This window comes from Rutidosis leptorrhynchoides, chromosome 9 (genome assembly GCF_046630445.1).
Source record: "Rutidosis leptorrhynchoides isolate AG116_Rl617_1_P2 chromosome 9, CSIRO_AGI_Rlap_v1, whole genome shotgun sequence".
In the NCBI taxonomy this organism is placed as follows: domain Eukaryota; kingdom Viridiplantae; phylum Streptophyta; class Magnoliopsida; order Asterales; family Asteraceae; genus Rutidosis; species Rutidosis leptorrhynchoides.
In genome coordinates this window covers 97588093-97603701 of record NC_092341.1, presented here as the reverse complement: position 1 = coordinate 97603701, position 15609 = coordinate 97588093, and the positions used below count along the sequence as shown (strand labels likewise).

General features: G+C 36.3%; 1 non-coding gene across 1 annotated transcript; it reads left to right on the top strand.

Annotated features, from left to right (window-relative positions):
- The first annotated feature begins 1335 nt into the window (after positions 1 to 1335).
- Positions 1336 to 1442, top strand: LOC139869564 (small nucleolar RNA R71). Its single transcript, XR_011766170.1, has one exon. It is a non-coding gene; the product is annotated as a small nucleolar RNA R71 (small nucleolar RNA).
- Positions 1443 to 15609: the final 14167 nt, after the last annotated feature.

Here is a 15609-nt window from a genome sequence, read left to right as displayed (position 1 = left end):
GAATACGGCATTAAATTTATACTAGCACCTAAATCTGCCAATGCTTCTATTGAACTAAGACTACCCAGAAAACATGGAATTGTGAAACTTCCTGGATCAGATAGTTTTTCTGGTATCTTATTCAACAGCACTGCTGAACAATTAGAATTCATGGTAACAGCCGAGAGTTCTTCCATTTTCTTTCTATTTGAGATTAAATCTTTCAAGAATTTAGCATATCTAGGCATTCCTGAAATCACATCAATGAAAGGAAGATTTACATTTATCTGTTTAAACATATCCAAGAATTTGGATTGCTCGGCTTCAAGTTTCTATTTCTTCATTTTACTCGGATAAGGAAGTGGTGGTTGGTATGGTTTAACATAAGGTTTAGCCTTAACTGTGTTATCTTCATTAACCTTTTCAACTACCGGTTCTTTTTCCTTATCTTGATCAGGTTGTGGTTCTTGTGGAGTAGGAATAGCTTCATCAGAAGTTACAGGTATTTCAGGTGGTTTAAGTGTTGTACCACTTCTTGTGGTAATGGCTTTAGCTGTTTCATTCCGGGGGTTATCATTTGTATCACTAGGTAGACTTCCCGGTTTTCTTTCACCTATTAACCTTGCTAGGTTACTTACTTCTTGTTCCAAGTTTTGAATAGAAGCTTGTTGATTTCTAAATGCTTGAGCATTTTGTTCATTGGTTTGTTTTTGAGATGTGAAAAATTGAGTTTGAGTTTCAACTAGCTTCGTCATCATATCTTCTAAATTCGGCTTTTTATCATCGGTTTGTTGTGGTGGTTTGTTTTGAAAATTAGGTCTTTGCTGATTGTACGTATTATTGGATACTTGTTGATTGCTAGGACCTTGTTGGTTGTTGTATGGAATATTTCGGTTATAACTCTGGTTTTGATTGTAAATCGGTCTTGGCGGTTGATAATTATTCTGATAATTATTTCCAGGCCTTTGGTTTATGTATGAAATATTCTCTCTTTGTTCCATTGTTAATTCAATACTGAGACAATCTTTTGTCAAATGTGGTCCTCCACACTGCTCACAACTAATTCGTATTGAGTGAATATCTTTAGTCATCTTTTCCATTCGTCTCTCGACAGCATCTATCTTTGCGGAAATGGAATCTAAGTCATGGCTAGAATCGGCTCTAGCTGCTTTAGATAATCTAACGATATCTTTTTCTTGGTGCCACTCATGTGAGTGGGAAGCAGTGTTATCAATAATTTTGTGAGCATCAGTTTCGGTTTTCTTCATAATAGAACCACCAGCTGCTATATCTATGTCTTTTCTTGTAGTGATGTCGCATCCTTGGTAGAATATTTGTACTATTTGACATGTGTCTAAACCATGTTGCGGACATTCTCTTAACAACTTTCCATATCTTGTCCACGCCTCATATAGAGTTTCATTTGGCTTCTGTGTAAACGTAACAATTTCTGCTTTAAGTCTTACGGCTTTAGATGCAGGAAAGAATTGTTTAAGAAATTTTTCAACTAAAACATCCCATGTCTCAATCGCCCCTTCAGGTAATGATTCCAACCAATCTTTGGCTTCTCCCTTTAAAGTCCAGGGAAATAACATGAGATATATCTGTTCATCCTCCACTTCTCGGATTTTAAATAGTGTGCATATCCTATTAAAGGTACGTAAATGTTCATTTGGATCTTCCTTCGGCGCACCACTAAATTGGCATTGATTAGTCACCATGTGTAGAATTTGTCCTTTGATTTCATAATCTGGCGCATTAATGTCTGGATGAGTAATTGCGTGACCTTGGCCAGTGTGTTTAGCTCTCATTCGGTCTTCCATATTTAAAGGTTCCAGATTCTCCATAATTGAATTTGTTGAATCGGAATCACTAAAGGATTCTGATTTAATGGTTCGTTCCTCAACAATCTCTGTTTGAATGATTGGTGGTTCCGGAGGAAAGTTTAGTGGTTCAGGATCTACGAACCGTTCCTGAATATTCTCCGGATTCTCAATTGTGAGGTCGGGTTCAAAAAATGGATTATCGGAAATTTGAACTGAAGTACTTGGTCGACTGGATGACGATTCTAAAGAAAAATCAACGGCAGTAATATTTGCTAAATGTCTTGATCTAGTTACAGGTGGTGAACGTACAAAAGGTGGTGAACGTCTTGCTCGGTGCATTCACTGAATATCCTATTAGTTTTTAAAAGGAAAGAAAAATTATAATAAGTTATCCAATCAATAGACTTTTCTGATTTTGCCCACGTTTCGAATAGCCAAAAGATGCAGCAGAGGGGCAGGATTCGTTTGGTCTCAATATAATTGATGACTGTTTGGCTCCAATAACCCGGTCCACGTACAAATCCAACTATTACTACGAACCAGAAAATTTTGATGTCTATCAATTTAACCACTTAAAATAAATTTTCGTAATTTTAAGAAATTTAGATAAGAAGTAGAATAAAAATCTATGTCCTAAAACTAGAATAGCGAGAAATAAGAAAGAAAAAGAGTTCGTCGGAAAAAGATCGAAAAAGAAAAATGGTTGAAAAATAAAAGGTGACGAAAAAATAAAAGAAACTTATAAAACTTAAAAATACTTGACTAACCTAACCTTATTACTACAACTAACTTAAAATTATAATCGCAAATTGAGATTACTAATTGGAATGATAATTGATACATAGGTAAAAGGTGTCTAAAAATATTAAAGCTTACAATAAAAACTAAATCCCAAATGGAAATAACTTAAAAAGAAACTAAAACTTAAAAAGGCGTCGCAAAATTCTAAAGCACCTAAATCTTAGTCTAAAGAAAAAGCACTTAAGGAATTCTACGGCAAAGCCTAAAAATCTAGGAGTAAAAATAACTATGGCAAAAACTAAATTTAAAACTAAATATGAGCGAAAAATACAAATATTACGCTAAAACGATTAGAAAGGGACAAAATATAAAAATATACAAAATGTTGTAAAAAGTACAATTTTTATAAAAATATTATTTTTATATTATTTATTTATTAAAACTATTAATTTTATAATTTAATTAAACTAATTAATACTAAATAAAACAAATTAAATAAAAAGAAACTTTAAAATAAAACTTAATTATAATAATAATAGATAATTAGGGTTTATAATTATAATAATTAATAATTACCCATAATTAATTATGAATTAGGGTTTCTGTCGGTGTCAGAGTATCTCCGCGAGTTGCGGTAATCGAGGCAGCAAGCCCCGCGAGTCACGGGGTTCAAGTTTTCAACTCTGGTACAGTTTAAAACTGACGCGTTTTTTTATTTATTTATTTAATTGTTTTATATTTTCTGTTTTAATAAAAGTATTTATATAATAAAAACTTATATCTAAAAACTAAAATAGAAATATTTTATAATTTTATAAATAAAAATCTTAAAACTAGATTTATATATATATTTTTTTTTCGATTTTTGATTTTATGTTTTAAATAAAAACAAAATACTTAAATAAAACTTATATTTTTATAAAATAAAAATAAAGAAACTTTATAAAACTTAAATATTTAACAAAATTTTAAAAATATATAAATTTTTGTTTTTCTTTTTAATATTTTTGAATATTTAAAACGTATTTTTATAAAAACAAATTTTAATAAAAGTAAACTAAAAATCTTTTTTTTTATATTAGCGTTGCGCTTCCGGCGTTTAAGAGAGTTCCCCGGCAGCGGCGCCAAAAATAACTTGATGTTACGCGAGGTGTATATAAAATATTATTAAATTTTACTAGAAATACTATTAAATACGATACAATTTTACACAAGATATTTATTTATTTAGAGAATGGATATACTTAAACCTTGCTACAACACTTATAGGCACTGTACCTAATCGTACAGTAGTGTAGTTTTTAGTAAGTCCGGTTCGTTCCACAGGGAATCTTTTTAAACAAAGCTTAACGCTATATTAGTTTACTTTTATAAAAATACAAATATATATATAAGTAATATTATTATTATAAAGGGGGGTTTTTACCGTTTAATGACCGGTTTGTCGATTTTAAAACTTTAGTCGCAGTTAAAACCAAATGTAAAATAATAAATACAAGACTTAATTTAAAGCGTAAAGTAAATAACGATAATGAAATTGCGAATAATAAAAGTGCGATAAAATAAACTTGCGATAATTAAAAAGTACAATAATTAAAAGTGCAATTAAATACAATAACAATAAAAATGCGATAATTAGAAGTGCAATTAAATATAAAATAAAGGAAATTAAATATGAAATAAAAGAATTATGCTTATTTAAACTTCCGTAATCATGATGTTTGACGTGTTGATATTAGTGTTATTGCCCAAGGGTTAATTGTCCTTTGTCCTGGATTATTTAATATGTCCATACGGATTTTTCCATAATAGTCCATCAGTCATAAATATAAAGAGCGAAAGCCTTCGTCAAATTATTCTTATTCCCGAAGTCAAATATTCAAACTAATTGGGGATTCGAATTGTAACAAGGTTTTAATACTTTGTTTAATGAATACACCAGGTTATCGACTGCGTGTAAGCCAAGGTTTTACTACTTTGTTAACAATTACACAAATTACCCTTGAATGTAATTCACCCCTGTTTCAACAAGTCTATTAACTATTAATCCAGTTCCGTATCCGGTAAAATGAATAATTATTAGTATTTATAGATATCCCGCCCACCGTACCCAGTCAAGCGTATGTGGTTATATATAAATACGTCGAATTATAAGTTTGTATATTAAATTAACAAGGTATTGTTTAGTTAATATAAAACTCATTAATAGCACATAGTCTAATTTCCACAAGTGTCGTTCTTTTATCCAAACCCCAATTATGGTACAAAGCCCGATTACCCAATTTTAGTAATTAGCCCAACATCATGATTACTTCGGATTAAATAAGCATAATAATAACTTAGCTACGAGACATTAAATTAAAAGGGTTGAACATAACTTACAATGATTAAAAATAGCGTAGCGTTACACAGACAGAATTTCGACTTACACCCTTACAACATTCGCTAACATACCCTTATTATTAGAATTAAAATTAAAATTAAAATTAAAATTATAATATATATATATATATATATATATAATACGTTTATGAGAGAAGAAGAAAAAGGATGATTTTTGCGATCAGAATTCGTTTGCTTTTATAGGGATTTTCAGAGTTTGGGGCTCCGCGACTCGCGGCATTTTTGGCCTTCAAAATCCGCGAGTCGCGGAGATTGAAATTACAGCTCAGTCCCTTTTGGAGTCTTTCTTGCCGACGGTTTTAAATATTAATATAATATATATATAATTTTTAAGAATTATTTATATATTATATTATATTTATGTGCATAGTTGACTTGTAATTTTTAGTCCGTTGCGTCGAGCGTTGAGAGTTGACTCATGTCCCGGTTCCGGATTTTCGAACGTCCTTGCGTACAATTTAATATCTTGTACTTTGCGTTTTGAATCTTGTACTCTTGTAATTTCGAGACGTTTCTTATCAATAATTGGAACCTCTTTGATTGTCTTTTGTACTTTTGAGCTTTTTGGTCGTTTGCGTCTTCAATTCGTCGAATCTGTCTTTTGTCTTCACCTTTTATTATTTAAACGAATATCACTTGTAGATAGAACAATTTCAACTAAAAGCTTGTCTTTCTTGAGGAATAATGCTATGAAATATATGTTCGTTTTTAGCATTATCACTTGAACTATGGCCACTGGTCTTGTATCAATTTCATGTTTCTAACCCCGGTTATAGCCAAAATGAAATCAGTGCGCTGTCAGAAACTGACTTGGCAAACCCCAAATGTATTCCTTCTGATTCCTGACTTTTAATTGTCGTATGAGTCCCTGGCCAGACTTTTTGGAATCGATTTTAAGTGTAATTATGATCTGGAGTTTTTCATATTTATGTGAATTTTGTACTATGAGATAATGTGCTAAGTATGTTACGTGTTCATAAATTTTGTGCATGACAATAAACTGAAATTGTGAAAATGATCATTCATGACCTAAAATGTATTGTTTGACTTAGGTTTGACATGTTGACTAATTTTTGACATGAACCTACTGATGTTGACTTTAGTTGACCACATTGACCAAGTTTGACTTTCAGTTTGACTTCGGTTGACTTTGTTTGACTTGCATGAGATAGTTGACTTTTCCTTGAAACGCGTCGAGTCGAGCAATAAGACAACGTACACTATGAAACCACACTTATATAAGATACATATATTGACCAACCTACATACGTATACTTAGGTTACAAATGTGAGTCTACAGTCCCGCTTTTTATATATGTTTTCAGGGATGAGAATACACGCTGTTATATTTACATTTTCAAATTACTTTATATTGACATGAATACTACACATATGCATACTGAGTTTTGTTCAAAAAGCCTCTAGCTTGAATACTTTTAATACCATCGGTGTAAGCACAATTTAGATGGACGGATCCGTTAGGTTGACAACCTCACCCACTATAAAAGCAGTGGTGCATTTATTTTGAACATTAAATACATTTGAACAAGTATATAATATTTTAGGAGGTAAAGGCAGGTATAGTGGTTTCTATACTCGGGTTAATGCTAGCATTCAGGTGCTCGGTGTATGCAGCGATAGTATCTCGTGGTCAAGGAAATTAAACTATTTTTCTGATAACTATTTTTTTTCAGATACTATACAACGATATTTAAACTGTGGTTTACGAGCAAATGAGATAAAACTTGACATGGTGTTGTCTACAAATGATTGAAATTTGACATGGTAGTGTCAACAAACTTTTGAAACGAGAAACAGTGTTGTCTAAAAACTTTAACATTAAACTTTGGTGGTCTTCCACTAATAAACGTTTTCGGAATATTACTTTTTAAACATACTGTATTGTTTACCTAAAACCTGTAGATTCACTCAACATATTGTTGATTTGTTTTGCGTGTTTTATTCTCAGGTATTAATTGCTTCCGCTGTAGAATATTGCCATTACGTAGAAGTCAAGCCAAGCACTGGGACCAGAGTTAACATTCCGTTAAAGGGAATTTTGACGGGGTGTTGCATTTGGTATCAGAGCTTTGGCTATAGGGAACTAGGATACATTAGTGTGTCTAACCGTAGGGCGCATTAGTGAAGTCTAGTCTAAAGCTGTGTGTCTTGGATGACTTTTATACACCATACCTGCACTATTTGCTTCACAATGCTACATGTAGGGCTACACATTACACCACATACATATATGCCTTGTACCATACAACATGGACTTGGACTAAATATACTATATCACGAAACACATACGTACACACGAAGCCAGATTTAACTAAATTAAGTTGACTACGCTATCTTGAACTTATGGAGTGATGTCGAATAGATATGTGAGATAGCGTAATGTAATGACCGGGATTACATTATGGTGACTCATATAGAAGTTCCGACATCGCAAAATAAGGAATTGGGAGCGAGTCAAGTAGGTTACTTGGATAAACACCGTTGTGAACACAAACTGTATAACCTTAAATATGAGTAGAGACTTACACTGTGCAAACTAATTATTATTATAACTTATAAGTAACTTGTAAGCATGACACCACTCCTCACCGCTCGACACTTCCTGCCACCACCGATCACCACTCGTCACTACAAAGACACTACTTAAACATACTCGTCATCTCATACCACTACTCAGTACTGTTTATTGCAGCTAACTACTACTCCACGCTGCCTCTGACTGCTAGTCACGACTGATCACTACTTCTTACTTCTTGTCATTACTAAATACTACTTACTATTACCCCTTGCTACTTGCTACTACTCAATACTAGTCATTACTACTTACCACTACCAAGCACTACTCATCACCATTAACACATCCACGCTTTACTACTCACTACTGTGCATCACAACTCAATTCTAATACGTCTTTAGAGGAGGATTCCTGGTAACAGCCCACACAATACGTAGTAGATATTGTCCACTCGATTTCCAACTTACCTATCATTCAGTCACCCGCCGATCATGATTTTGTTTCCCAACACGAGCCTACCGATTGATAACTATTATGCCATATTGGGTGCATTAGTAGACATGTATATATACTCTTGATGCGAGCACGCTATCTAATAACTTATTCGCCACCACTATCATCACTGCTTATCACCATCCATCGCTACTTATCGCTAACCCCATCACTCATTACTACTAGTAATACTACTTGTCACTATATCGTTTCTCATTCTACCCCAACGTACTTTTCTTAAGCGGCAATCATTTTCGTTATACCCACAAACATTACCAACCAACTTTGAACGCATCGACGCGAACTACACTTCATCTGTTTCCTGTAAGGCACACACGTCTGGGAGATTGTACCAACCCTTTTCGATTAAATATCAGATTTTGTTCGGGTTGCCATTATACCTTATTCAATTTCGTTTTCCATGAAATTCTTCACGAAACTGCTCTCACTCACCGATCATAATGCTTATACATGATGTTAACACCGGTGCTGATGGAAGCCTTAACGCTAGAGAAATTGTTCACAACCTTTATAACCATGTGCCTCCCTTAGACAACATGTGCTTTATAGAACTATTGAACTGGGAAATTTTAACCTCGTGGTTGAAACAAACTGGTTATCTGACGATACAACCAAGGCAGCTACGACAAGAAGACTATTCGAATTTCTTTCCCCGACGATAATTATGTACGAAGAAGAGATCAGTACACTGTCGTGTTACACTAATTACTCGAAGGTCCAGAAGTACACGAGACGAGAATGTCTCACAATTCTAGCACATGAAAGTAAGGATGAGCCGACATTTAAGAGACCCAAATATTTCCCGACTATTAGAGATTGTCCTGAGGTTACACGTCCACCCCACCGTGAAGTCGAATTTCAGATAGACTTAGTGCCAGGAGCGGCACCGGTGGCTCGCGTACCGTACAGACTTGCACCCCCAGAACTTCAAGAGTTGTCTAGTCAATTGCAGGAGTTTTTAGACAAGGGATTTATTCGACCGAGTTCTTCGCCTTGGGGAGCTCTGGTCCTGTTTGTTAAAAAGAAGGATGGGTCGATGAGATTGTGTATCGACTACAGAGAATTGAACAAGCTGACAGTCAAGAATCGGTATCCGCTACCGAGGATTGATGACTTATGTCCCGAAGATAGCGTTTAGAACACGTTATGGACATTATGAGTTTACAGTGATGTCGTTTGGTTTGATGAATGCACCAACAGTGTTCATGGACCTCATGAACCGTGTGTGTAAGCCATACCTAGATAAATTCGTCATTGTGTTCATTGATGATATATTGGTGTACTCCAAGAACAGAGAAGAGCACGAACAGCATCTATGCTCGATATTGACTATGTTTAGAGAAGAGCAGTTGTATGCAAAGTTCTCTAAGTGTGACTTTTGGTTACCAGAGGTACAATTTCTTGGCCATGTTGTAGGGGCCAATGGAATACAGGTCAATCCAGCAAAGATTGAGTCGGTTAAGAACTGGGAAACTCCAAAGACGCCAACGCAGATTAGGCAATTTTTGGGTCTAGCTGGTTACTATCGGAGATTCATTGAAGGATTCTCTAAGATCGCCCGACCATTAACCGCATTAACTCATAAGGGCAAGAAGTTTGAGTGGTCAGAACCGCAAGAGACTGCATTTCAGTTGTTGAAGGAGAAGTTAACAACTGCACCAGTATTGTCTCTACCCGAGGGAAGTGAAGATTTTGTGGTTTATTGTTGTAACACACCGGATTTTAGTGTATCAGAAAATGTTTCTGAAAGTGTCAGAAAATGTGCGCAGCAGAAAGCGCCACTAAAAGTGAACCTAACACTTATGCATTTTCAGATTTTACATCTGAATCAGAGTTAGGCAAGTTCAGTCCCTGAAATTTAGAGTCAGAATCAGACTCTGCAGAAGGTTGCGGCGAGACAGAGAGGGTCGCGGCACGGCGATTAACCAGTTTCAAAGTCAGGAGGCATGTCAAGGCAACCACCAGACCACGATATATGTCGCGGCGCGACGATTGAGGCCGCGGCGCGACAATCTGGGCGGACTGGTACCAGTTTTGTGATTTTAAAAGATGTTCAAGGGCATTTTGGTTATTTCGCGTTTGAGCCAGATTTGAGATCTTAATCTCATCCATCCATTTCATTTCCTTTTATCTTTTTCCTTTTCTTCTTCATTTTCTCTCAAAAACTCAAACACACCAATTGATTCAAAGGGATTTTTGGAAAGGAAGAAGCGGGTTTTGATCGAAAGCGTAAGAGACAAGTTTCTTCTCCTCGTTCTTATCTACAAGGTGATACTAGCGGTAAGCTCTAACTCGGAATTTCATTTTCATATCATCATTCAAATTTGAGGCTTTTGGCTTGTATGTTCATAGATGGAACCCATTTAGTTGTTAATTGAAGATTAACACCAAGATTCGGGTTTATTGTTGTTATTGGCGGGTTTTGGGTTTGGTGAACAAGTGTAAGTTTGTAAGACTTGCAAATGGGTGTAATCAATAGTATTTAGTGATTATCGAGGTGTTGGAAGCCTTTAGGGTTCATGTGGTTGACTAATTTTGACTAGAGTCAAAATTAGGGTTTGGTGATGTTTATGACCCAATTGTCGGTTTGATAAGGTTTATAAACTTAAAATGGATTAAGTTGAAGTATAAAACCGAGTTAAATATGTTTTGGTGTCGAAACTTGCTAATGGCGTGATGTTGACTTCTTATGGGTCAAAATTAGGGTTTAATTGTCATTTTAGGCAAGATGGGTGTTTAACACCTATGATTAGGTTAATTGGCATATTAGGACCTTTCTCACTTGTGTTAGTGATTATTGGTTAGTTTGGGAACGGTTTGTGCTTGGAAGTGCATTTGGGTTGAAATTTCACTAAGTGTCGAAATGGGTTGGTTTGTAATCCACCCTAATTGTGTTATTGTATTTGTGATAAATGGAATAGGTACATTCCATCGGCGATTGCGGATTTTGGTTTGGCATCCATCAAGACTTCAAGGTGAGTGTTAATATCCTATATGCATATGTATGTATAGGATGAGTGCGGGTCGGGTGAAGGGGTTCTCGTTTATAGAGCTCACTTCTCGTACAGGTGGAATTGTTGGACTTGTGTATAGATCCAATTGGCGCGGTTGTGCGTTTTGGTTGACCACCTTGACCACATGGGCGTGTGATGTGGATTATATAACCCCAATGGCGAAGGGTTAATATTGTGATGTGGACTTATATAACCCCAATGACGAAAGGTTAATATTGTGAGTGGAATAATTATATACGTAGGTATATAATGTATCTATTTGTTGTAGCGTGAAATGTGAAGTGTCGAGGTGCTAAGACACCACGTTGCACGTGATGAGTGAAGTGTCGAGGTGTTAAGACGCCACTCGGAGTGAAGCATCGAGGTGTTAAGATGCCACTCTAAGTAATTGACGGGTGAAGCATCGAGGTGTTAAGATGCCACTCGGGGTGAAGCATCGAGGTGTTAAGATGCCACCTAGGAGTGAAGTATCGAGGTGTTAAGACGCCACTCCATAAAGTAAAGAGTGAAGCATCGAGGTGTTAAGATGCCACTCGGGGTGAAGTACCGAGGTGTTAAGGTGCCACCCTAGGGTTTAGTGATACGAGGTGTTAAGTAAACTAATGGATGTTATGAACACCGATGGCATTTTCGCGAGCGCCATTCCCTTGTTCGATTGGTTAACCATGGGTGTTTTACACGTTGTTATATATATATATATATATATATATATATATATATATATATATATATATATATATATATATATATATATATATATATATATATATATATATATATATATATATTGTATACGTATAATGTTGTATTGTCTTGATGTAGCTAACCCTCCGGGTGTAGTTTCTTGGCGTTGTTCACATCGTCGAGGGTGAACTTATATTTTGTTGATGCATATTTAGCTTGTTGCTTAGTGATCATACGGTATGCTTAGATTAGCTTGCCTTTATGCTTGGATGCTCCGGTATGCGGTATTTGATTATTTTTGTGGCGTGTCCATTTTATGCATATATATGTATGTAGTATATTTTCACTCACTAAGCGTTAGCTTACCCTCTCATTGTTTATATTTTTATAGATTTGCATGGATGCGGTGGCTCGGGTAAGCGTGGGGACTAGTGGACTTGCGTAGTTGCTTAGAAGATCTTGCTTTTGGATTTGATTAGGATTGGGTAGCATATTCCCAATCGCCATGCTCGGTCTTTATTTGGTGTTAAAAATAATGTGGTTGAAAATTTATATTTTGTATGAAAGTCGTAAAACGGCCGATGTGGGCCCAGTCTCGTAAAACACATTTTATTATTGGAACGTGTTAGTTTTAACTATTATAATATGTTGTGAAAAGCCTTTGGTCTAAATGTGTCAGGAATTCAAAGATCTTTTCGCGTAAAACGAAAAAAGTGGACAGAAGCTGCCGCGCACTTGGTGTGGTGCGCTCGGCGCACCCTTCTGCCCTGTTTTAAATTTTTTTTTATGTTGCGTTTTTGGTTGGTTAACGGGTTGAGTTGTTACAAGGGTTTTAATACGGGTTGTGTTATTTCAAGTGGTATCAGAGCATGGTCTAAGGGATTTAGGTGACTTGAGATAGGTGCCTAGACTTAGACTTTTGTGTGTGCTAAATTGTTGCGGGACTTGTAGGAGTACGGGTCGGAATGGGTTATTAGTTAGTGCCTTGTTTGTAGGTGGACTAACGTGTATATTAGTAATGCGGATATTATTAATGTACTATTGTGTTGTGATAATAATTCTTGCGTGTGTTTATATCACGTAGAATTTTGTTTACGTTTGCATATATCATCGAGCGAAGCGGTCGTTGTACTAACGAGTCGATACGGCATGTATGCGTAATAAGGACTTGCAAACCTTATTGCGGGTGCAAATCGTGTCTAACAAGTGATGTACCACGAGTGTTTAGAAAAATGGGGCGGTGTTGCGTGTGTGGTTTTATACGTTCGTGATCTAATCGCTTTGCATTCCTTAGAATGACAACGGGAGACAGGATCGAGACGAATGATGCCGAGTTTAACGCTAGAGTTGCGGCCTCCATTGCGGAGCAAGTGGGTGCGTTACGAGAAGAAATGGATAGGAATTATTCCGAATTTCGGGGTAGTAGTGAAATGGAGCGTTGTCTTAAGAGCTTCATGAGGACTAAACCCCCGATGTATGATGGGAAACCGGATCCTTTGGTAAGCACCACCTCGATCTCGGATGTCGAAGGGTTTTTTCGCACTATTGAATACCCTCCCGAGAAAAAGACAAGACTAGCTACTAGTTTGTTGCGGGGTAGGGCAAAGGATTGGTTGGATGGTAAGATCGATCTTGTCGGTGGTGAACCGTTTATGGCATTGTCGTGGGACGATTTTAAGAAGGAATTCTTCGAGGAGTTCTGGACTTCAACCGATTTGTCGGAAATGCGAAATGAGTTGCGAAATTTGCAACAAGGATCGATGGACTTGAATACTCTAAAGACGACCTTTATGTCAAAGGCTCGTTTTTTCCTGGAGTATATTAGGAATGATCAGATGTTGATGGAAGATTTCTATCGGACTTTGAATGATGAGTTGCAGGGAAAAATTAGCGTTGGCCAAGTGAACTCGTTTGCGGAGTTATTTAACATGGCTAGGGGTTTCGAATCTTATTCGCGATCGAAGGTTAGGGAGCTTTCAAGTAAGAGAAGGGTTGATTCGTATGGTGCTCCAAGTAAGAAAACTAAGGGTGCGAGTGCGAGTATCGGTAACGTGGAGAAAGGTTCGACGAGTTCTCATGCGCCTAGATGTTTCAATTGTGGTGTTAGGGGCCACAAGTTATGGGAATGCACAATGCCGAGAAGTGATGACGGAATGTGCTACTATTGTCATAAAGAGGGACATCGCAAGCCGGATTGTCCCGCATTGGCGGCGGCGAATGCCGCAAGGAGACATTAAGGTACGTTTCGTTTTAATAAATATGTCCTTTGGATATTTATTATGTGTCGTTGTGTACGAATTTGTTGAAAGCATTTGTGTTTTGCATATTTTGTTATGGGTGACGTTCCTAGTGGAACTACCCTATGGTGACGTTTTGATTGGTGGACGAAGGGCGTGAGACTTGGTGCAACCAAGCATTCCTTAGTGTTTGGGAATTGTTTCTACCAAGCCATATGTGTGGGATTTGGTGTTCGGATGTTAGAGCGTGTTCGCTCTCGTGTTGAAGTTGATGAACCGTGAGGTTCGTCGGGTGGATGAAACCCTTAAGATCGAGTGTTTTAAATCTCGATGTATGATTTGTGAAGGAGTCTACATGACACAACGATAGGTGCCTCTTTTATACCTACTAGCGTGGTGTTCGACTCCATGGTGTTTCGGTTACATTGTACTTTGGGTACCGGAGAGAAACCCTTAGGTCCATGAGTGACTAGGTGGGAAAATTGACAAACGATAGCAATCGGATGATTGCGAGGGTATATTTTGTGTAAATTGTGGTGAACTCTTCGTTCGAAGTGGTTAAGGATTTGTTAAGATCATTTATGTGCTCGAGATTGGAGCAAGATGTAGTGATGGGTCGTGTGAACCCAATTGTTGGTAAAGTCTACCTTTGGTAGCATTGTACGGTTGTACAAGATGCGGTAATGGAACGTAGTTCCAAGTGGGGGAGTTACACTCCCGCACGAGGAAGTTCTAGCGGGAGATTTTGGATGACGTTTTAGTAGATCCGAAAATTTTGTTGGGACCTAGGGCCTGTTTACTTATCTTTTCATTAAGTCATTTATGGGTATAGATGGCTATATGGATATATATACTTATATGGAGTAAGCTATAGATATAGAATTGTTGTTTACTTTTTGTGTCAAAATAATGACTGAATAATGATAAATGACTATTTTAACCTTTATTCAAATTATAAATTAAATAAACATATATTAAATTATACATAATTGGTGTGCATCTGTTTCAAAGAAAATAAAATTTCTTCATTTCGAACTACCTTTAGCTTCATTATTTAATAGTAACAAATATAATATAAACATACTTATCTTCAATTCTTCAAAATTGCAATAACAGATCCACAAACATATACTATTAATTAAAACAAATTGACTCTCATGCTTTACAACCCAGCGGCATCATCGTCTTCATTTCATTATATAAAATGTTTCAATTTCAACCAATTAATCTATCACCATCATGCTTTAAAACCAAATAATCACACTGTACTCAAAGAACGATCGTTAATAAACCACCATCGAAAATCAATTTTAAATTTCGAACATCGAGGGAAGATCTGTGGTTACATCGCCGGAGCGGTTGGGGTGTCTATCAAGATTAATGTTTTTGAAACATCGTTGGAGATCTGTTAGTTCTAGATCTACGATTTTGGAACGTCACCGGAGCTGGGATGCCTTGGTCGAAGAAACGTGGTTTTCTTTTTTGAGAATAAACGTGTAAAGCTTCAGTTACGTAAAAAAAGAAAAAAAAGAAAATGAAGGTATGGATGGAAATAAAATGGCTGTATGTGGACTACACCACTTTTATGAATGACCCACAAATCACTTCAGGGAGTTCTTATTAATCAAAAAGGTGTAAGTAAACACCCAATATGTATTACCGAGTAATTCATTTGG